This window comes from Neovison vison, chromosome 8 (assembly GCF_020171115.1).
Source record: "Neovison vison isolate M4711 chromosome 8, ASM_NN_V1, whole genome shotgun sequence".
NCBI lineage: Eukaryota > Metazoa > Chordata > Mammalia > Carnivora > Mustelidae > Neogale > Neogale vison.
Genome location: NC_058098.1, coordinates 19,057,252 through 19,082,129, shown reverse-complemented (window position 1 = coordinate 19,082,129; position 24,878 = coordinate 19,057,252). Strand labels below are relative to the sequence as shown.

General features: G+C 39.6%; 1 long non-coding RNA gene across 1 annotated transcript; it reads right to left on the bottom strand.

Annotated features, from left to right (window-relative positions):
• Nucleotides 1-453: 453 nt before the first annotated feature.
• On the bottom strand, nt 454-9,092 carry LOC122915562. The gene is made up of 3 exons (XR_006386065.1): nt 8,949-9,092; nt 1,281-1,429; nt 454-650 (listed from the first exon to the last, which is right to left on the bottom strand). It is a non-coding gene; the product is annotated as an uncharacterized LOC122915562 (long non-coding RNA).
• Nucleotides 9,093-24,878: the final 15,786 nt, after the last annotated feature.

Genomic DNA, 24,878 nt, shown 5'->3' with positions numbered 1-24,878 from the left:
AAAGTTGGGTATTCATCCTTTCTGATGGAGGCATGATACTCCATAGTGTATATGGACCACATCTTCCTTATCCATTCGTCCATTGAAGGGCATCTTGGTTCTTTCCATAGTTTGGCGACTGTGGCCATTGCTGCTATAAACATTGGGGTACAGATGGCCCTTCTTTTCACGACATCTGTGTCTTTGGGGTAAATACCCAGGAGTGCAATTGCAGGGTCATAGGGAAGCTCTATTGTGGAGCATAACAAATAGCATGGAGGACAAGGGGCCTTAGAGAGGAGTAGGGAATTTGGGTAAATTGGAAGGGGAAGTGAACCATGAGAGACTATGGACTCTGAAAAACAATCTGAGGGGTTTGAAGTGGCGGGGGGGGCGGTGGGAGGTTGGGGTACCAGGTGGTGGGTATTATAGAGGGCACGGCTTGCATGGAGCACTGGGTGTGGTGAAAAAATAATGAATAATGTTTTTCTGAAAATAAATAAATTGAAAAAAAAATAGTTATGAAAAGAAAAAAAAAAAAAAAAAAGCGACATGCGACCCAGGATTAAAAAACTGGCTTCCAGAGAAAGAAGCAAGCTGATGCTTTCGAGTCCGTCAGATTCAGAAAAACTGCCTGTGGAATTCCATCTGGGAAAGGTCCGGAGACTTCTCTGTGTGATCAGACAAAAAAAAGAAAGAGGGAGAGAGATGAGGATAAGGAATCCCTTTTAATAACAAAACAAAGCAAAGCACAAGGTCACAGATGCCCTGTAAAGCGATGAGAGGAGGGAGGAGGGAGGAGGGATCCGTCCTGTCCTGTTCGGTTGGAAATGTCTGTGACTTTTTGTGTCACCTCCTGGCTTTAGGATGTGGGAGATACATCATAGCTGAAAGCCTCACTCTTTAACTGCAGGGTCTCCCCAGCCAGGAAGCTGCGGGAATCCAGGAGCTATGATGCTGGGTATTCCAGCCTTCATGTCAGGAGGTCTGGGTCCGGTGACCTTCTACTTAGAAACAGATACAAACTCTATCCACTGAAACAAGGTGGGAAAGTGTGTTCCCCATCACCGAAAGTATTCAAACTGACACTGGACCAGATATGAGGGATCACTAACGACAGTTAAAAGATAGAGTGGTTTTATGGGCTGAGTTATGTCCCCCACTCCCAAGTTCATATGTTGAATTGCCAACCCCCAAAATGTCATAACAGAATGGTATTTGGGAATAATCTTTAAGGAAGTACTTATATTAAGTGATGGCATTAGTGTGAGGTTCTAGTCCAATATGACTGGTATCCTTACATGAAAAGTGGGAGACACCAGGGCCACATGCACAGACAGATGACCAATGAAGAACAAGTAAGAGGGCCGCCACCTGCACACCAAGGAGAAGGGCCTCAGAGGAAACCAACTGTGCTGGCACCTTGATCTTGGACTTCCAGGCTCCAGAGCTATGAGAAAACAAATTTCAGTTATCTAAGCCCCCTAGTCTGGGTTATTTTGTTATGGAAGCTTGAACAAGCTAAGGGTAGATGGTTTTCCAACTTCCATCTTTGCATGTAAGCTAGGTGATGGCAAGATCGTTGACTTGTTCACTAGAAGATTCCAAACACCTGCCATAGTCCTTGATGGAGAGTAGGCCTTCTGTAAATAACTGTTGAGTGAATGAATTTTATTAGATTTTCTGAAGAGTTCTGTGTTGATTGGAAGTCCACAGCCAAGCACAGTGTCTTTTAAGCTTACTCGTTGGACCTTGCTATAGTTCTATTACATTTATTATATATAGCATGTCGCATTTCTCTAGTTGGATTTTAGAAAATGTGGGACATACAGGCGTTAAAAGAAAAAATAAGTCTTCTGAAATCCCAACCCTAAGATGTAACTATTGTGAACATTTGGATCACTTTTGTCATTCCTAAAAATATACACATACGTAAGTTTAAGACAAATTGTAAATACAATGTTTTTTCTTCTTTTCACAGAAGGTTGTAATATATATTCCTATCACATTACATATTTTCTCATATAGGATCTGTCAGGTATGCATATTTATTCTATGTGAGAATGGAATATTGTTTAATCATCTAAAAATTGAGTTAAGTACAACAGAAAAAATGAAATAAATTTATAAGTTCAAAAAATGTTAATTTTTAAAATTGCATTTAGGGAAGCAACATATTTTCCCATTTTTTTTAAAAAAGATTTTAAAATCTTGAGTCCTGGGACTCAATCCCAGGACCCTGAGATCATGACCTGAGCAGAAGGCAGTGGCTTAACCCACTGAGCCACCCAGGCGCCCCAATTTTCCCATGTTTTAATTGACTATTTGAACAGTCCCTCCTTTATTTTATTTTATGAATTTTCTATTGTTTTATGTCTAGAAAAAATTTCCCCATCTCTGAAACAGTTAATTAATCACTTCTATTTTCTTTGGGGACATTTCCATTACCAAACCAATACATGCTCATGGTACAAATTTTGAAAATACATAAGAGTTAGAAGAATAAAAAAGTCGTCTCTAATACTCTGACCTTCTATTGTTTTCTTTCCCATCAATTTTCAATGTATATTTTTACATGTTTGTTATCATATCGTATCTATAAAATTTTATATGCTAATTTAAAATTTATCTATATGATTATAAAGAACATCTGATCACTGTATAAAATGTAAAGACTACACAGCATTACTTGGAGAAAATGAAAACAAGTAAATCTGATCCCCCAGGCAGAACCACTGTTAACATTTAGTATACAACATCTCCTTCTAGTTTGTTATATATATTTTTACACAATTGCAGATGTGCACTATGCACAAAATTGCCCTGATTTTGTTTTTTCATCTAAAATTAATACATACTCATGGTAGAAAACTGTGTATCCAAATGCATAAAATAGAAAATTAAAATTATGAATAATGCTGCCATTCAAGAGAATCATCATTAATAACTTTGCATATTACCTTATAGAATAATATTCACATGTGTTCTTTGAAAGTAACAAAAGAATGTACATATAAATCATGTATATTTATTTGTGATACATTTAAGACAAGATTCATAGGTTTTCTACATAAGATTGTAAGCTTAATAATTAGTATAAACTAATCAAGTCCTTTGATGTTTGTTGTTTTCATCTGTATTTTTAAAGTTCTCAACTTTGACCTCCACGTTACTGACTTGATTTTCTGCAGACAAGTTCTACCCTCTACTCTCTCCAATGATGATTTTATCTTTTGCAAATTCTCTTCCTATGTAAACCTGCTCATCACCATTTTTTTTCCATTTCTATTTCACTTTTTTTTTTTTCCATTTCTCTCTCATGGTTTTCTGCTCGTCATTCAGGATTTATATGAGAACTTTGGAGTTTTTTATGATATTTTCTCTGGTTTACTTGCTCTTGTTGTTTCTTAATTGAACTTTTAAAATTTTGATCATTGTAGTTCATATGTAGTTTTAAGAAATAACGCAGAGATCCCATATGCCATTTCCAGGTTCCCTCAATGGTAACATCTTGTAAAACTGTAGTCCAGTATCACAACCAGGATACTGACATTGATACAGTCAAGATACAGAACTGTTCTGTACCCTTCTTGCTGCTTATACACACACTTATCACGGTCACCCTCTCTTTGCTTCACTTTGTCCCTGACCCTGGCAGCCATTAATCTGTTCTGCATTTCTATAATTCTATCATTATAAGAATGTTATATAAATGAGACAATGTGTTATACATATTTCAGAGGTTCGTTTTTTCACACAACATGATTTCCTGGACAGTCAACCAAATAGTTTTGTGTTTTTACATTTTGAGATATTTACATAAATGACACAAAATTTTGGTGAACACACCTTCCTGTGGTTCCCATAATCATCAATGCCTGGCATTCACACATTCGTGTCATTCTTCTTGTACATGAGACCTGCACCTTGCTTCTAACCCATGAAATGAGGTGAAAAATGATGCAATATCTGTGATCATGTTTATGGGATTATGTAAAAGTGTGACACCATCTTGTTAGAGTCTCTTTATCTCTTGCTTTTTTTTTAAAGATTTTATTTATTTATTTATTTATTTGAGAATGAGAGAGAGAGACAGAGACAGAGACAGAGATCATGAGCAGGGGGAAGGGCAGAGGGAGAAGGAGAACCAGAATCCGTGCTGAGCACAGAGCCCCACACAGGGTTTGATCCCAGGACCCTGAGATCATGACCTAAGCTGAAACCAAGAGTCTAACATTTAACCAACTGAGCCCCCCAAATGGCCTATCCCTTGCTTTAAAGAAGCAATCTGCCACAGAGCAGGTGGTTGTATTTGGAAGCCCATGTGGCAAGCCATCTTAGATGGCCTCTCAGAGCTAAGGATGACCTGACAAAATTGAAGCCTTCCATTCTACAGCCACAAGGAAATGGATTCTACAAAATGCTAAGGGAATTTGGAAGTAAATCCTTCACAGGTAGAGCTTCTGATGAGACCACAGCACTCACTGAGACTAGGAATGTACCTTGGTAACATACTGAACCCAGGTAAGTCATGCCCAGACTTCTGGCCTCCAGATACTGTGTGACAATAACTGTGTATTACTTCAAGCCCTGAGTTTGTGATAAAATGGATATCATAATATATTGCAACTCATCTTTTTTCACTCAACATTGTTTTTAAGATTTGATATATTTTACTGTATATATATAGATATATACAGTATATCTATATATATATCTATATATATACAGTATATCTATATATATACAATATTATATTGTACATACTGTGTATACAATTGTATATACAATATATATTGTATATATATTAATATATTGTACTGCTTTATAGAATTTTGACATATACAAAACCATGACTTCTCATTCTACCATTAAAAAAGGATGTATCTTCACTTTTTAGACATTAAAAAAAAAGTGCTATAGAGAATATCTTTATACTTTCTCAGTACACACACAACAGCTTCTCTAGAAAAATGTATCTCAGAATAAAATCACTGGGTCAAAATATATGTACATCTTTGACATTATTATGTATTGTCAATTTGCTCTCAAAAGTGGTTGTGTAATTTTGGCACAGGAGAGTTCCTGATTCTCTACGTCTTCACAAACACTTGGTATGATCAGACTATCATTCTTACTAATGTAATCTTGTGAAATGACTGCTTTTTGTTCCATATCATTAATTACAGTGAGGCTAAGATTTTCATATGTTAATTGACAGTTTGGGATTACCTAGTCATGTTCTTTGCTTATTTTTCTATTGATAAGTTTTCATTTATCTTATTGGTTTATAGGAAGCTACTTTGTATTCTAGATGTTAATCTTTTGTAAACAATGAATTGACATAAAATTCTCCTAGTTTATATGGCCATACACACACACACACACACACACACAGAATTTTTTTTTTCCCAATTTATTTATTTTCAGAAAAACAGTATTCATTATTTTTTCACCACACCCAGTGCTCCATGCAAGCTGTGCCCTCTATAATACCCACCACCTGGTACCCCAACCTCCCACCTCCCCGCCACTTCAAACCCCTCAGACTGTTTTTCAGAGTCCATAGTCTCTCATGGTTCACCTCCCCTTCCAATTTACCCAAATTCCCTACTACTCTCTAACGCCCCTTGTCCTCCATGCTATTGGTTATGCTCCACAAATGAGTGAAACCATATGATAATTGACTCTCTCTGCTTGACTGATTTCACTCAGCATAATCTCTTCCAGTCCCGTCCATGTTGCTACAAAAGTTGGATATTCGTCCTTTCTGATGGAGGCATAATACTCCATAGTGTATATGGACCACATCTTCCTTATCCATTCATCCGTTGAAGGGCACAGAATTTTAAGGTCAAATACATCCCTATTTTTCTTTATGCATTGTACATTCTGTATCCTGTTAAAAAATTTTCCTTCCCTAAAAGTCATAAAGATATTCTCCTACATGGCTTCTAAATCTTTTCAGGTTTGCTTTCATAATTGGGTCATCATACAGTTAGAATTTATAGTTTCATAGTGAATATTATTCAAGCACGTAAAAGATGAAAATCCTGCCACTTGCAACAACATGGAGGAACCTGGAGGACATTATGCTAAGTGAAATAAGCCGGTTAGGAAAGACAAACATGTATGAGCTCACATATACATGGAACCTAAATACAGTTGAACTCTTAGAAACAGAAAATAAAATGGTGGTTTCCAGAGGCAGGGAGAAATGGGGAGATGTTAGTGAAATGGTACAAACTTTCAATAATAAGATGGATAAGTTCTGGGGATTTAATATACAACACGGTGACTCTACCATTAATAATAATGATAATAATATGATAATGTATTGTATGCTCCAAATTTGCAAAGAGTGTAAATCTTAAGTGTTCTCAGCACCAAAAAGCAACACAAAACAAACAAAAACCACCCAAATGACTTTGTGAGGTGATGGATGTGTTAATTGGCTTGATTATGGTAATCATTTCACAATGTCTACATATATCAAATCATCACATTGTACACCTTAAATATACACAATTTTTATTTGTCAATCGTGCCTCAATAAAGCTGGAAACTCATGCCATTTATACAAGACATATATCCCTTGGATATCTGGCATAAAACTACTTTGTGTGTGCATGAGAACATAAGCTTTCCTAGAACTATTTCAACACAGCTACACAAACCTGGAGAGTCCAGTGGGGTATTGCACTCACTGAATTGTTTTACATAGCATGTCATTGATTACCCTTCAACTTATTCTAAATAGGAGGATCCAAAGCTTGCCACCATTTTATAAATGGTAAAGAAGACACGGCGTAAGTGAAAGGCATTTCAGAGTCCATTTCCCTCACTCCTTGACCATATCGGCTCATTTCTGCTCTATTTTTTCAAAAGTCTATCTTCTTCGTGACCATGCTGAATTCTCTGATGACAGGTTAATGCTGCCAAGCTAGCAACTTGAAATGAAGTAATTTTAAAACCTGCATTCTAATAATGGGAGTCGCTCACTTTTGAGCCTATAACTAATTCAAAAGCAATTGAAGCCTCCTAAGGAGAGCCTGCTGTAGTGGGAAGCAATCCCCCGGGCTCCCGAGTGAAGCCTTGAGACAGGCTAACTCCATCAGGCAAATATGCAGGCAGGCAGGCTGTCTCCTGGAAGAGAGAGCCCAAAATAGAATAGGGATAGAGTTGATCACACCATCATCAGGCTATCCGATCAACTCCCTTAAAAGTCCGTGCTCCTACAAAACAAGCTCACCCTGATGTATTGCACTGATCACAAGTGGGACTTGTACACTGTGCATACATTTCTCACTAAACGCCAACAGAATAGCACCTTTTAAGTGTGGGGCACCTGTTACGCACTGAACATGAGAAAACGTAACTGCTCTATAGTTTTGAGCAGCACACAGTCGATTCTTTGAACATTAACAGAATGACGTCAGTGTGTTTGAGGCAGTGGTGGGTGTGCTTCTCCTATCAGTGTTGAGATGTCATAAGGGTGCACATGTAAAATAAAAATTACAACTAGACAGAAGTGTCACTGGGGCGCCTGGGTAATAACAGTCAGTTAAGGGTCTTACTGTTGGTTTCCGCTCAGGTCTTGATTATAGGGTTAGGAGATCAAACTCTGCTTTGGGCTCCACGCTCAATACAGAATCTGCTTGAGACTGTCTCTTCTTCTCCCTCTGGCTCTCATGGTTGTGCTCTCTCTCTCTCTCTCTCTCTCTCTCTCTCTCAAATAAATAAATCTTTAAAATAACCAATTAATTAATTAAAGTATCACTAATAAATTATACAAGAAGAACAGGAAAAAATAGCTCTGTCAGTGTAAATATGATGACTTACAAATAGGGGGATGCTAAATGAGATAATTCTCAACAGTTATGAAAAGTGGGAAAATACCAGCTGATTGGGGGATTTTGCTTCTCTGCAGTCTTTCATCCACATGGCGGGTTTATTACCCCCAAGAAAAGGAAGGCAGAACAGTCAATAAAACTAAAAGACAACCTCCTGAATAGGAGAAGATATTTGCAAATGACATATCCGATAAAGGGCTAGTATCCAAAATACATAAAGAACTTACACAATTCAACACCTAAAAAAACAAATAATCCAATTAAAAATGGGCAGAAGACATGAACAGACATTCCCCCAAAGAAGACATCCAGATGGCCAACAGACACATGAAAAGATGCTCAACATCACTTGTCATCAGGGATATGCAAATCAAAACTACAAAGAGATGCCACTTCACACCTGTCAGAACAGCTAAAATCAAAACCACAAGAAACCACAGGTGTTGGTGACAATGTGGAGAAAAGGGAATCCTCATGCACAGTTGGTGGGAATGTAAACTGGTACAGCCACTGTGGGAAATGATATGGAGTTTCCTCAAAAAATTCAAAACAGAACTACCCTGCGATCCGGTAATCACACTACTGGGTATTTACCCCAAAAATAAAAAATGCTCATTTGGCACTGGGTGTGGTGAAAAAATAATGAATACTGTTTTTCTGAAAATAAATAAATTGGGAAAAAAACGCTCATTTGAAAGGATATATGCACCCCTATGTTTATTGCAGCATTATTGACAATAGCCAAATTATGGAAGCAGCCCAAGTGTCTAATAATAAATGAAAAATTTGAAAAGACGTAGTGCATATGTATGTATATACAATGGAATATTATGCAGTCATATAAATAATAAACTTTTGCCATTTGCAACAACACGGATGGAGCTAGAGAGTATAATGCTAAGTGAACTAAGGCAGAGAAAGACAAATACTATGTTTCACTCATGTGTGGAATTTAAGGAAAAAAACAAATGAGCATAGGGGGAAAAAAGAAAGAGGGAGAGGGAAACTAATCAAGAAACTGACTCTTAACTATAGAAAACAAACTGATGGTTACCAGAAGGGAGGTGGGTGAGGGGATGGGTGAAATAGGTGCTAGCAATTAAAAAGGACACTTACCATGATGAGCACTGAGTAATGCAGCGAATTTCTGGAAAAAAGAAAAGGGAAGGCAGTTTCACAGCTCGGTTCCGAGTTTCAATCTAGACTTTAAAGCCCACACTGGATAGTCTTGAGAGGTAGATTTCCAAAAAGAGAAAAGGATTTTTCTCAGACTTCCCCAAACTAGATGTTTACATATCAGGAAGTAAAGCTTGGAAGGAATAAGCATGCGGTAAATCTTGGGCAAACACAGGCATAAAACTGGTGAAGGGAAATGTCTCCACACAGGAAGGGTTAAGTCATCCGTGTGCTGGATGAGGGCACAAGAAAGTAAAGAGCACAAAATGAAAGACTAACACCTCCCTCCCCACACCCTGGAGGAGGGATAAACCCCAGTGGTCAGGAGCTGAAACACAAAGATGAGAATGTCTGATGTCATTCTCCCAACCCTACAAGGATGCATAGTGTCTCCACTATGTCTTTATACTATCTTAGGAAGGAGGCAACAGGCTGAGGCGGGGTTGGGGGAAGGAGGTGGATAATAGAACCCTGACTGCAAGAGCACAACTGAGTCATTGACCTAAACACAGAGAGATCAGGTTTTAAACGGATGATATATCTTTGATGGGCAAGACCAAGGGCTTTTCATCAAAAGAAGTCCTGGCAATTTGAAAGCAAGAGAGTGCAGTTGTAGAGATAGTTGTAAAGGTAGTTATGTTCACTTAAAGGTAAGAAATGATGAATTTAAAAACCAAAGTTGGATGTTGGAAGTTTTGGTGAAATAGTGGAGCTCTTTGATATTATTATTGCAAGGGACCCTTAAGGTATCTGGATACTTGACCCATCAGAACATCCCTTCCTTTATATTCCAGAACAGATGTACCCAGGATCATAAGAGTAGGTGGGAAACCCATTTCTTGGCCTTAAATCACAAACCAGAATCACATTAACCGGTGCTGGGTCAGGTGGAGAATACTTTAAGGAGATAATTTGTGCTGATTGGTTTCACATTTAACCACATCACTGGGAGACAACAAAAGGTGACCAAAACACTTGGAAATTCCCAAGAGACTGTGCATCAGTTCCCAGTGCCCGGTGCTGAGTTAGTCCAGGGTCAACAGAGGCAGTGACCCTCTCTGGCTGTCATGTATGAGGCAGGGAAGGAGAAGGCTGTGACAGTAAGAACACATGTGATAAAGCAGACAATAGGGCCATAATGGAAGCTCCTGCTTCATGGAAGGGTAAGAAAGCCAAGCCCCCTCCTTAGAACTCATCTAATGCACCATGACACCATGCACCATTGTTTCCAAAGATATCCCCTGCTCTTCTGCTAACTGAATGTGTATTTCCCCCATAAGAGGTGGAGTTCATTTCCCCTACCCCTGAGTCAGGCTGGTCTTAAGATAAATTTGACACATAGAATGTCAGCGAGACAGATACTATGCATGAGCCCAGCCCAAGCCTCAATAAACCTCACACTTTCTGTCTTTAAGCTCCTGGGACCACCATGTAGACCATCAGTGTAACCTACTAAAGGTGAAAGTCCACATACAGGTAAACCAGGTCATACCATAGTAAATAGTGAACACCAAACTCCAGACTTAAGAATGAGAACCTCTTGTAGACCCCAGCCCCACTGAGCCCTCAACTGAAGGCAGTCACTTGTGTGAGCCCAGTTGAAGCCAGCAGAGGAACTTCCCAGCCCATACACAGAACTATGAGAAAAAATAAGATGTTCTTGTTTTAAGTCACTAAATTTTAAGGTGTTTTGTTGGGTAGGAATAGATAAATAAAACACACAGCCAACATGGTCTATTTCTCCTGCCGGACTGGTGCCAACAGCATCTTGGATTCTGGAGGGTAATAGCCCCAGCAGAACTAGGAAGATACATGGGAGAGGATAAAGCAAAGCAGCAACCACCATCTAGGACATCAAGCAGGGACAGATTGAGGACTAACCAACTGATGCTGATCCCCTGCGTTTTGCACTGGAACAAGCTCAAGCTTCCCTTTCACTTTACTTGTTGACAAGGGCAAAGAGAGGGACACAAGCCTGGGTGTCACGACCTGTGGGTTCTAATTACTCACTGTGACCTTTAGATGTAGCACGTAAGCCACCTGTGCCTCAGTGTCATCACCAGCAGAATGTCCTCAACCGCCCTGCCTATTTCACAGCAAAGGATGCTGGGAGGATCCAAAGAGAAAACCACTCTGGAAACTGAAGCATGACGCAAACATGAGACATTTCTATAAATGGGATTCAATGCTATTAATTAGATCCATTGCCATTTATTGAATCCACAGCCCCCTCAGATTATTTGATGAGATAAAAGGAAACATTTTTATGGCTGGAAGTCATTACTACCATCATCTCACAAATACATGCTTTTACAAAAAGGTGTGTCCAGCATTGAAACCCAGAACACAAAGACCAAAGTGTCCCCGAAGGATCCCTAAGCCACAGAAAAAGAGAAAAATGCAGAGTAACATGAATCATCTCAGCCTCCTAGCCTCATTTCCAGATCTACTAAATTGGAAAACAAAGAGCACTATTTGTTGAGCTCTTGACACGTTCTAGGGGTAGAAAATGAAAAGAATTAGCCATCACTCATCATCTGCCATGTGCCGGGTTCTCTGTGAGGATAGTTTCTATGCGTACTCCTTATTATTTCTTTCAGTCATCCCATGAGATTATAGGAAAGGAAACTGACTCTCAAGGAGATAAGCACTGTTATATGGTGCAAAGGAGGAAGATGATAAGATTAGAAAAGTTCCTACAGATGACAGAGAATGTGGGATAGTTTTGAAGAACAAATAAAATTTTAAGTTAAAAAAACAGTTGAGCAAACTGTGCAAGAGAAGAAACAGGCATGAAGTTTAACATGAGAAAAGAGGATTCTCCTGGAGGTATAGTTTGACGGATGCATAGCTGTATATAGATAGCATAGGAAGATGAGATTTGAACATGGGACTGAGACCTTCTGTCAACAAGGGTTCAATCAGAAGAGCAGAGCCAATAGGATATTTATGGATTCACTACAGGAAAATTCACACAATTGTGGACGCCAGTTGAATAGTCTCCTTAAGGCTGCTGTCTTTGCATCTGATACTGGTGCTTAAAATCCACAAGACAGGCAGTTAGGAAGAGAAGGTCAAGAGCAGGTTGGAACTTTCATAGCTCAATAATACAAAGATAGCTAGGCCAGTTTAAAAATGGGTAAAGTATCTGCATAGACATTTCTCCAAATAAGATATTTTTTATCTAAAACATATATATGTATTTTTTTTCAATGTAATATGTATAAATAGTCAATAAGTACATGAAATTATGTTCAACAGCAGTAGCCATTAGGGGACACAAATCAAGACCACAGTGAGAGACCCCTTCACAAACACTATGATAACTACAATCAAAAAGACAGATAATTATAAACGGTGGCAATGAGGTAGAGAATTTAGAATCCTCATGAATTGTTGCTGGCATTGTAAACTGGATAGTTCAACAGTCCCTCCCTCCAAATGAGTTACCATATGACCCAGCGATTACACTCTTAAGTGTATGCCAAAGAGAAATGAAAACATATGTCCACGAAAAAAAAACGTGTACACACATGTTCATAGCAACATTGTTCATGATAACCAAAAGGTGGTACCAGTGTAAAGGAAAAAAATAACAGAATATGGTACGTCTATACACCAGAATATTATTCACCAGTAAAAAAGAATGAAGTGCTAAAACATGCTACAACATGGATGAACCTTGGAAACATATGCTAAATGGAAAGAAGCAGGACACAGAGTGTATGTTTCTATATATATGAAATCTCCAGAAACTGAAAGTAGGGCTAGAGGAGAAGGGCAGGGGTATGGCAACAAATGGGTGACTGTGTTGGGGATGGAGTTTCTTTTTGGGATGATGAATATTAGACAGCTAATTGTAGTGATGGTTGTACACCTCTGTGAATATACTAAAAACCAATTAAGTGTATGTTTAAATGTGTGAAATGTATGTATTTGAATTATATCTCAATAGAGGTGTTAAAAAAAAAAAAACACCACGCAAGAGTTGGAATCCTATAAGGATGGACTAAAACCGTTTTCTATTCTTATTTCTGACCTTCAAAACAAGGGAATCCTGCAGAAGCTGGGTATCTTTGTCATAGAGTAACCCTTGTCTGCCAGGTTTAGGAGTTAGAGAAAGAAGGAGGATCCAGGAGAAGGTAAAGGAACTCAGGCCCAGATGCTGCTTCATGCCAACAGGGTGAGCCAGCAGATCATTAGCGATGTTTGTGCACTACAAAATGGTAGCCACTTCCCTTCTGCCCTCCAGGCCTCACGTGTGTCCATGTTACCTGGACACAGAAGAGAAGGGGCTTCTGGGAAATGTAGTTCAGTCTGGACAAGCTGAAACAATTTTCAGGCCTTCAGCTTGGACTGAATTACACCACTGGCTTTCCTGGGTCTCCAACTTGCTGATAACAGATCATGGGACGTCTCAGCCTCCCAGTCATGTGAACCAATTCCTCAAAACAAATCTCTTTATATATATACATATATATCCTATCTGTTCTCTTTCTCAGGAAAACCCTGGATAATACATTGATGTTTCAAGGAGAGATAGGTAATTACTTCCAAAAAATGAAGGCAGAAGCAAAGAGAAACTGTTGTCAGAACAGCAACTAGATTGTGGTCAGAAACACTCTAGAATAAGAGGTAGATTATTTTTTCTTTTTTTTTTTTTTTATCAAGTCTTCCATTAAAGAGTTGAGCCCCAGGATCACAAATCCAGCGTGAGTAGACAAGGTGAACAAGGTAGAGTGTGCATTACTCCAAAAGCAAAGGAAAACTGTACTCCAACAGGTGATTTTGTGAGTGTTGTCCGTAACCATGGTTTCCCTGGGTGTAATTTTTGAAGGCCAGTTAAGGAGGGATCCAGATCTGGCTCTGATACCAATCTTGGCAGCAACTTTAAAGGCATTTACAGAAAACACAAGTGACAAGACAGAAAATTGCTCAGAGTTCTCAAGAGCTGCAGGGCAGTTTGGAAGATGGAAGAGTGTTGGCTATATTGGCCACCATCAGAGTGGACACCACTCAGCACAGACCTGGGATGAGAAGCCTCCTTCTGGAAAAATGCTGTGGACCTGTCAGAGAAGCTGGTAAGATGGCAAAGGTGAAGAACCATGGGAAGATATCAGGGTCCATGGCATTCCTATTTGTCCTTGTCACCCACCCAGAAGGTACAGGTCACCTGCTGACCAGGAGAGCTTCCAGTCCTATTTGCTTCAAGGGGAAGCCATATTGCCGAGGAAGCCATTGCTCCCTGAAAATTCCCAGTCCTGACTCCCTCCATTTCCCTAGAAATGATATCTTAATTGATTTTTAATTATTTTCATTTCTCAAAGTTAATTACCCTCCAAAATTATCATCAAGGCCAAAGCACTCTGCCTGCATCTGTGTATGTGTGTGATGGGTGTGTGTGGGCCTATGGTTTGTGGGGATAAGCATGTACATCCATTTACAGTCATCTGTGATTGTCCTTCTTGGTCCAAGATAATTGTCGCAGCCTTGATACTACAGGTGTGATGACAGCTGAGAACAACCCACTGGTACAGGAAAGAACAACAACTGGGAACTGTCTTCATGCTTGTGTCCAGGACGGAATTTCATACATTTTCTCAGCTCATGACATTTTATCTTCATGGCAACCCTAAGCCAAAAGAAAAACCTGTACCCTTTATTAAGCAGTTATGTTCTAACAGCTTAGGAGCCATTTGAAAAAAAATAAATAATGCACATAAATGAAAGGACCTTTCCAATCGCCTCCACTGTCTGCACCCTCAATCACCCCATCTTTGTTCTGTTATTCCTCGCTTCCCGAAGAATCCCCCTCCCAGTTCTCTCCCCACGCAGTTTCTGTCTTCATGATGCACTCAAGGATTACCCTACCCACCTGTCACGACCTCCCCCCACTCTGCCATGAGAATTGCTCACTTTCCTCCATGCTTGCAGAAGACTCTGTCCGTGCCCTTGACACAGTATCAGTTATTCACTGGTGATGGACTGCTTACATTCAAGTGAGGAAATATCTTTAATTCATGGCTCCCTCCTTGGCTTCTAATGGGGTCTGCCAACTTGTAATTGCTTAATACATGTTTATTCACTGAATGAATGATCAATGTTAACAATCTCACCAAGAAGCCTTTAGGTGACTCTGTATGAGAACTCTAGGTGCCAGCCTGCATATAAATTTACAGCCCTAAATGTGTGTGTGTGTGTGCAAGTCCACACACACACACACACACAGGTGCAAGTCTATGTATACATTTGCACTTAAAATTACATATGCATTGTACTTAAACATCCACCTATAACACGGCTTCCTGAGTATTGGTTCTGGATCCTCATTCTGGGTGGAACACAGAGAGATTAGATTACTCACTCAAGGTCACATAGCTAGTACATGGCAGAATTAGAGTTTAAACCCAAGTGAGTTAGCTCCATGTTCTTAACCGATATGCTCTCCTGTCTCTCATTCCTCCTGGATGAACTCTTTCATAGGACTACGTATACAACAATGAAGTCTTCCCCCAATATAAGTAAAGTGAACTGCTTATATTTTGCCCCCCAAATTCACCCCTACTGCCCACTACTTCCTCAGACACCCATCCATCATTATCAAATCTATGAATTCAATAAATTTAGCAAACAATTAAGTAGTGCCTTAATCTGTACCAGACCGTGGGTTAGAGCGTGGCTCCTAGCATGGCTGAAAAGAGAAAACACAAGCATCACAGACCAGAAGAGAAAAAAAAACAAGGTGGCATAGGAGTATGGAATAGGATTTAGCATCTCATGTTGTTAAGAAAAATCACAAAAAGAGCACTTGGGTGGCTCAGTCAGTTGGGTATCTGCCTTCGTCTCAGGTCATGATCCCAGGGTCCTGGGATTGAGTCCCACATTGGGGTCCCTGTTCAGTGGGGAGCCTGCTTCTCCCTCTCCCTCTGCATCTCTCTCTGTTTGTGCTTTCTAGCTCTCTCTCTCTCTCAAATAAATAATTAAAATCTTTTTAAAAAAATCACAGAAGACCCCAGAGGAGGACACCAGCATCCCAGAAAGTAGGGTTTCTATTCAAACAGTCAGGTTGAATTCATTTCAAAATAAATAGTCAAATTCTGAATGAGCTTGGTGCTTTTGAGGCAGGAGCACCAGCTGCCCCAAGACAAGGAGACAAGGGAGTGCACTCAGCTCTACTGAAGCCTTAGGTAAGCCATTCCCCAAGTCTGTGACTTGGTATCCTCCTCTGCAGATGCTCCATGGAGTAGGGTGAACTAAGTAGACTATCTTCAGCTCCAAAACCTGAGCCCTTACTATATTAGGTTCCAAATACGTGATAAAATATTCATAATAGTTCTCCAAAAATAAGGAGAAAGAATACAATTCAAAGTAGATACAGTTATTTTAACTTTTGGCAAAAGAACCTAGAGATCAATGGCCAGTGGTCGCCGAACCCATAGGGATATAGAGTCTTTCATCCTTGACCCATCATTCTTCTTGAGTACCAGAGCACCAATACTCAAGATGGCTCCATGTTGCCCTCATACTCTGAAACTTGCCCTGTTGATGAACAATACTTAATATCACTGAGCGCTACCTTGTGTCCAGAATTGTACTAGACCCTCCTTATCCACTGTGAAGACAGACTATCATCCTACTTTCATGGATGAGAAAACAGACTCAGAGATGTTATTTGCCTAAGGTGACACAACAAAAGCCAGTTGAGAATATTATTCTACATTTAATGTCCCTTCTGCTCTGTACATAGCTGGCTTTGACAGTATGTAGTAGAGTAGAGGAGGTAAAATAAGATAGGATTCAATAATAAGGGATATGTTCAGAAGACAATGCCAGAAAACTGAAAGATTACATTACATCAAAGCTTTCACAACATATTCATTCTCTCTTAAAAACACAGCATGTAAACCCTGTGAATATTTAACTTATCTCAAAAGAAGAGAAGCTGTGTTATTCCCTTTCCTTGTCTGCTTGCTACTACCTTGCTCCTCTCCATAACTGGTCTTTGTCCTCTTCCTTCTTTCAAATTTGCTCCGGAACATGCTTTTGGGGGATATAAACACAAGAAGAGCAGCTCCTGGCTCCTTCAAGAATAGGATAAGGTATGCTGAACACCACGCTTAACATTCCACTGTTTGTTACACCAGCCACTCAAGAGCCAAAGCTGTGTGCATTGGTTTATGACCTCTGAGAAGTAGGCACCAAGATGGAATCAGACACACAAGAGATAGGTTGAGTAAAGCACCTGTGAAGAAAAAAGGAAGAAAGAATGGGAGTAGATTGGAACAATCTTCAGACTGTAATGCGGATCTGACACCAATGAAGAAAAGTAAGGAAGGGAGGGAGAAAGGGAGAAAGAGAGGGAGGAGAGAAGGAATGGAGAAGGGAAGGGAAGAAGGGAGAAGGGAAGGGAGGACGGGAGAAAAGGAAGGGAGGGAAGAAAGGAAGACAATCCACCAAAAGGATAGGTTTGTAGAGAATCATCATCTGCCAAAAAATTCTCTATATAAAAGATACTCACTTAAATTGATAGAATAAATGAACCATCTCCATATTTAAGCTACTAACCTGTGCTTTAATGTTTCCCATTTGAGGCCATTCATTCAGCAGATAGATACTTGCATCTACTACCTACCAGACATGACACTGGGTCCTGGGGATGCTAGTATTCATGGTTCCAGCTTGCAAGAGATGAATAATAATAAAAAATCTGAGCAAATATTTATTTTTCTAAGTGCTCTAATAGCAGGATGCACAAGGCACTTAGATGATTGCTATGGTTTGTATGTGCCTGTTGCAAGGAACATAAAACCCACCTGGAAATGGCTTAAATAGGATAGTTATTACTTCCCATAAATGCTTTTATAACAAAGTTGTATTTCCCTCTTTTTCTGTGTTCAGAAAGAATGTCTGTAACCTAAACATTTATCTTTGAGGGACTTCCATATATCTGCACCAACATCTCTATTTTTTTCTACCAAGTCCACTAATGCCACCATCTTGATAGTCTCTTTTCCAAGGTACAAGAGGCAGCTGATTAACCAAGTGGAATCTTCTACAGTGCCCTCCATCCCATCTCAACCAACTCCATACTTGAGAGTGTTCTTAACAATGCCCCACTTTCTGCTACCAAGGTCTCTGTAATTTGAGATGCTGTGAGTTGTGAATATAAAAAATTTAACTCAGAGTAGTTTTCATTATAAAGAAGGTATGTGGGTGAATAACGAGGTTCTTGATGTAGGGAAGTATTGGTCTGATATGGCAGCTGGACAATGTCATCACGTCCATCTCTCTTCTGTTTGCCATGGTACCAGCTTTATCCTCACATGGGTTGGGCTTCATGGCTACAAGATGGCTGCCAACAGCTACCATGCTCTCTTGAACCATATCAAGAGAGGTGGGGAGGGAATTACTACTAGAAGGTCTCTGAAAAAAATGAGGAAGTACAATTCCAGAAACACCTAGAAAACAATTCTCATCTCCTTGGTCTCAGGGGGACCATAAGCACAGTCCTGAACCAATCAGTATGGCCAGGAAATGTGGTTTTTACTTATTAAAATAGTCCTGAACCATGTACAAGGGTTCAGTCTTCTTCCCAGAAAGCACATGGATTTGACTAGGAGAAGTATTTATATCCGGATATTTTTTTTTTCCTAAAAATAAATACTGGGGGCACCCAGGTGGCTCTGTCGTTAAGTGTCTGCCTTCAGCTCAGGTCATGATCCTAGGGCCCTGGGATCGAGCCCCTGCATCAGACTACCCGCTCAGAAGGAAGCCTGCTTCTCCCTCTCCCACTCCCCCTGCCTGTGTTCCCTCTCCCATTGTGTCTCTTTCTGTCAAATAAATAAATAAAATCTTTAAAAATATAAAAATATAAATAAATACTGGAGATACAAACACAATTTCCTCTATGGTGATTATGATGATGGCAAGAAACATTCACTGAGTGCTTCTCTTAATGGGGCCTTACTAAGTAAGCTGATGAACTCTGGAATGGATTCATCCCTGCTCACAGCATGTCTCCAAGAAATCCAACCAGAGAAGCTTGAGCCTAACCCTTCTGAAGCAAAAATGCAGCCAGGCTCAGTTGAAACTCTCTCACCCCTTTCTCTATCTCCGAGCCCCCTTATTTCACTGCTTTGTTTACTTAAAACCTGAGGCAGACATAATTACTAAATTTAGACCAGACCTTGAGAGGACCCCAAAGGTCATTTTACTCAAACAGAAATCATTTGCTCTGATGAGTCCCACTCATCACGTCCTGACCTTGGAGCTCAACTAATTTTTTGCAAGAAAAATTTGGGGTGCCTCTGACCCCTGCTGTTGAAGATGTTCCCATTAAGAAGGTCATTGCCTCCCTCAGCAGGGACCTAACTGGAAATTGGCTAGGAGCACTCTTTAACTTAGGACTGAAGGCAAGGACGTTGGGTTTTCTGAGGCACCTGGGAAAGAAATGGAAATCAGATCCCACCTGAGCCAGAGTGGCCTCCCTGATTCAAATTGTCCTTGTCTTAGGAAAACTAAAGTTTTCCAGGAATCTGTAAAGAAACAAGCATCTTCCCAGAAATTCCCCTCATCACTGCCTCTCTTCCCTTGGCTGACTCCTCTTCACCCCTCAGTTCTCACCTCACTTATCTGTTCTTAAGGAAGTTGTCTCTTCCTTCAACCTCACAGACTGAATAGGTTCCCCCTTTTGACCCTTGCCACACTCATGACCCTCTTTCCTACACTTCATCCATGTTAACCAAATGGCTTGATGACTTGTCTCTGACCCCCACTAGATTATGGGTGCTTCCAGAGTAGGAATAGAGTCTATTTTCAATGATATCCTTAACCTCTATAACCTTAACTTTATCCACTATAGTGTCTGGCACACATTAGGGGTTCAATAATTATCACAGAGGGAAAGGAAGAAAAGAAGGGAAAGGAAAAGTTAGACAGACACCCAGAGGAATGTCGTCCTGTTGAACCTCTTTTCAGTTCCACCAGCCTCATCACAGAGGCCTCTTGGCTTGAACTTGGTGCTTTCTCTTTTCTAATCCTGCAGACTTTGATGGTGATGAGGTATTGTCTCTGCCTGCCTTTTCCAGCCCCAGATTCTGGGAGGTCAAGGGAGTGGCTGGCAGAAGAAGCCTGAAGGGGATGGTGCAACATCAAAATTCAACTGGGAAAACCAGATCTTCTACCCCTGGAGGTGTGGAGTGCAGGTAGGGCGCCTCACTGCTAGCGAGTTCTTTCTCCCTATCTTTCCCACAGCATGAGGCATTCAGAGGAAAAAAGCATTTCGTGCCAAAATCAATTGGAGAAACAGTAGCTTAAACAGAAACAAAGAAGCTTCTTTAATGGGGAATTTCTTATAAGTTGAATACACTGTGAGACATGAATCTGTGAGATAGGGACAGAGGATTCAATTTTTTCCCCAAATTAGTAACCAACTGATTTTTTTGGAAGGATTACCAGTTTACTTAATTACTGTTTTGTAGAATAGGGCTTCTTTAACCATTTGTGACATAGAACAAGTTAAGGTTTGTTTTTAATTTCCCATTTGCACAGTCTTACTCTGCATGACTAGAGTGCAGCCTATACTGTGTGCCATTCACCACATGTGTTTGACAATACCTGCAATGATTATATTTGCTTCAAGAAGACAAGTCCATTGAACAATTGGATGTTGAAGCAGTGTTTAAATTCTTACTCTAAATTTCTGTATTTACCTTATTGCATACAATTAGAAAAAGAAAAGTGTTCATTGAGTAGTATTCCCATTAAGCACCTGCTAGATAAAATTCCTCTCTCTTGAAATCTCTCCTACCTTCTCTCTGTCTCTCTGTCTCTGTCTCTCTCTCTCTCTCAGAGTAAAAAAAAAAAACTGGAGAGTGAGCTGATGAACCACCATCTCTCAATTTCCCTTATTAATTTCCAGACTTCCAATTAATTGATTTTTCATCATTGAAATCCCATAGTAATAAGTAGCTTGTATATAAATTTGACATGTATGCCAGGTGGATAAGAGTATGCCATGGACATGCAGTGGCATTATTAATGATCCTGTCATCAATAAAATTGCAATTTAAAAAAAATAAAGCCTTAAGCTTAGCTCATGAATGTGTCTGAGACCATCTCACACGCCTGAGAAAAGTTGCTGATCCTAAAGATTTTTTTTCCTCTTTGTGTTGCAACTTGAGCTTCTTTTGATGTTTCCCTCTTTGGATATTACTTAAATAATTAAAGCAGCTATTTTTGACCTACTTTACATACAGGAAGTTTAAATTCCATTATTGAATTAAAATATTATCTAAAGGCGCCTTGTTAGATAGAAGATAACAGATAAATGACAGAAAAAGAAAGAAAGAAAGAAAGAAAGAGTCTAGATTTTTTAATGAAAAGTGTGGATGCTATGAAACCCAGATGATCACAAAGCCCCATTGTGATTCTCTACAGCCCCAGGTGTGGACTTCCTGCTAACTTCAAAGGGAATTGAGGAGGAAGAAAGTACAGTGCCTTGGGAACATACCCCAGGCTTTTGCTACCTGGTGAGAAGGTTGTAATGTCCATGTAGCTTATTTCTACAAAAGGTCCTAATGGAAAAGTTCATCTACCTTTATGGGCAGCCCTCAGAGCCAGTTCTGTAGTGCAGAAGAGGCATGGCTCCAATCACAGGCCACTTTAAGCCCAGCTCTATCAATCAGCATTGACTCTGTGACATCCTGGGCAAGTCACCTAACCTGTCTGCACCTCAGTTTCCTTATTTATAAGATAGATATAGTACATAGTCTCTGGAGCTTTTATGGAGATTAAAAGTAAGGTTTTAAAGTTCCTATCACATAACAGATATTCATTAAGAGATATTTATTATCACTATTATTATGTATGCCTGGGGGTTCTCCTCTCCCATGTAAGATCCATAAGGGTCATTCCTCTCAACCTACTTCATGAAACCCAAGCTTTTACACCTCAACCTGTCAGCCCAGCTTCCCTGCCCATGGCAGCCTGGAAGAGACCGACATGACCATTACTCTAGAGACACTGCAGTGGAGATGTTCTGGTCTTACCTCTCTCTTACTAGTTTTTTTATGAGACTGACGCGCTGCCTACTGAACTAAGAAGGCATTTCTTACTAGTTTTTTAAAACATGGCTTCATTCACTCAACTAGCTTATAGTTCTCACACCTCCAGCTCTGTTGGTGACAACTTGAGTGCACCATTTCATCACCTAGGATAGTACTGGAAAATGTTTAGGAGATGCAACTATGTACTAAATACGTCCCTTCTCACCACTTGGAACAGAAGCCAGGGAGCTCAGTCCTAAGCTTTATAATGGATGGGGGGTACTCTACATATTCACACAGAAGTAGTCTTTATCCTATCTGTTCTTTAGTCCTGATTCCTATGTCTAGAAGATCAGTTACTCATGTCAAAGTCCTCCCGTTTCCCTCCCCAGATGGAACTCTGGACAGTCTGTCATAATATGGTATGCTCTCCTAAGTGAGAGCCTTAAAGTCTCCATTCTTATCGATGCATTGATTCAACAACACTTACTGAGGCCCAGTAGTAAGCTCTAAAGGAATCAATGAGAAAGAAATGAAAGATACCAACTCTACCCCTACAAGAAAGGATCATTTAACATTTAAGAGTCATTTAACATTCGTCAAATAAACATTACAATTGTCCGTGCTGTGCAGTATCATCCGGTACTATTAAAGGAAATAATAAGGGAAATTGACTTGGTCTGAGACATCAAGGAAGGCTTGTCTAAGACAGTGATCCTAGCTTCAACCTGAATGATAAGGAACGTTAACTAGAGGATGTGAAGGCCAGGGTGGATGTGAGAGTTTATTCCAGATAAAATAAATACATATTTGAAGGCCTGAGGCAAGAGGTTATATGGTGTGTCCAGTTGAATCCCCTGGGAAATGAGGATGCGACTCATGAGACAAGCAGGCAATGTCCATGTTATGTAAGACTTTGTAGGACCTCTCAAGGATTTTGGTCTTCTGCCCAAGAGCAATGAGTAGTCACTGCAGTGATGTCAGTGGTTGGAAGATGATATGATAAAATTTGCACTTTCAGGAAGATGTTATTGGGTTTTCTGCTAATTGGACATCAACCATCTTCATAGATGTACTTCCAAGACCAACCTCTCAGCTGGCTCTGAGACAGGGAACAAGGAGGCAGCATGAGTCAGGGGCTCCCTATAATTGGATGTCTCTAATCTCTTCTGCCCTGTTGGTGATGACTTGAGCACACCATGATTTCGTCACCTTCCTTATCTTGGCTTCTGGTGCCAAGGAGCTTTCAGCATATCCAGCTTTTCTCTGCCTGGAGGGCAAGAAAATCACCACCCTGGGTTCCAGCATCTTCCTCTCTGCAGAGAGGGATTAAAATACTGAATTTTAGCCTCATTAAAGGTCAAACTCATTGATGAGTAATCCCTACTAAAATCTTTTATCATTTTGAATTATATTTTCCCTTGCTTTCTTTGCCAAAAGCCAACATATTAATAATTAAACCATAAGGTCCATGAAAAACAGACCTATTTTCCATTGTTTTATTTCCAATTTGTTTCAGAGTAGTTGCTCAATAATACTTGTCATATAAATGAACTTTAGAAATATTTTTACAAGAAGAAATTAAATAAAGAAATCACTCCCCATCTTACTATTCTGAAATAATTTTCCTTTTTTTATAGAATTTTTTTTCTCATGTTTATAGACATATAGATTGAATTAACTTTTAAGCACGTAATCCTGGATTATATACAATTTAGACATTGCTTCCCACATGTTCTTATCATAAATATGTGAACAAACCTCTTAATTAGCCACTTGGATCTTCCTGGAATGTATGCTGATGGACACAAGTACATGCACAACAATACATTAAAAGGCAGGAGTGTATGTTAAAGGCTATAACCTGATAATTTAATTAGTGCTGTTTTTCTCCACACAGAGGAAAAGAAAATGCAACATACCCTCAAGGGAAGAAAGAGAGAGAAAGGAAGGAAGGACGGACGAAAGAGAGGGAGGGAGGAAGAGAGAAAGGGAGAGAGGAAGAAAGTAAGAAAGAGAAAGAAAGAAAGAAAGAGAAAGAAAAGAGAAAGAGGGAAGGAAGAAGGGAGGGAGGGAGAGAAAGAGAGAGAGAAAGAGGGAAGGAAGAGAGAGAAAGAACTGAAGTTTAGGAATCATAAATAAACTAAACATTTAGATTTTTATATTACTTAAAGATTTGAGCACCATTCTTCAGGCAAAGAAATAGGATTCTTTAAAGGTAAACTGTATCTGTCCAAGATTACAGATCTAGGAATCTTCTAATCACTGAACCTGGTCTCCTGGCCAACTCTTAGGAGCCTCTCTCACTGACATCAACAAGCAGAAATGGTCTAAATAAATGAATAATTTTACTTAGTGTTTTTACAGATTGTAATAATGCAACTTCATTTTTTAAGAGTGGCATCAGCCCATATTAACATCCCCATGTGGACTAGTTCATACATTTGCAATCAAAAAGTTATGAATTATTGTGACTAAAAAGTTGAAGAAGTTCCTCTCAGGGTGGAGTTAGAAGAATTTTTTTTTCCATTAAAAAATAATCGGTCATCTATTTTAATAAAATTAATCTTCTGCCTATTTGTTACAGGTTCAGATAATAGTGGTTAATCTGATCTCATAAAATCTGAGAGGTAGGTGGTAAGTCTGGCATAGTTTGATTTAAAATATTGGCTCTGTTACATGGGGAGCAAGGGATAATGAACATCTCAATCAGATCTACTGATCTGCTCAGGACCAGCTGGACCTGAGGTCCAATGAGTGGTCCTAGGGACTGACAACCAATGGAGACATGCTGTGCTTTATTTAAGGTGTTGTGGAAAGGAAA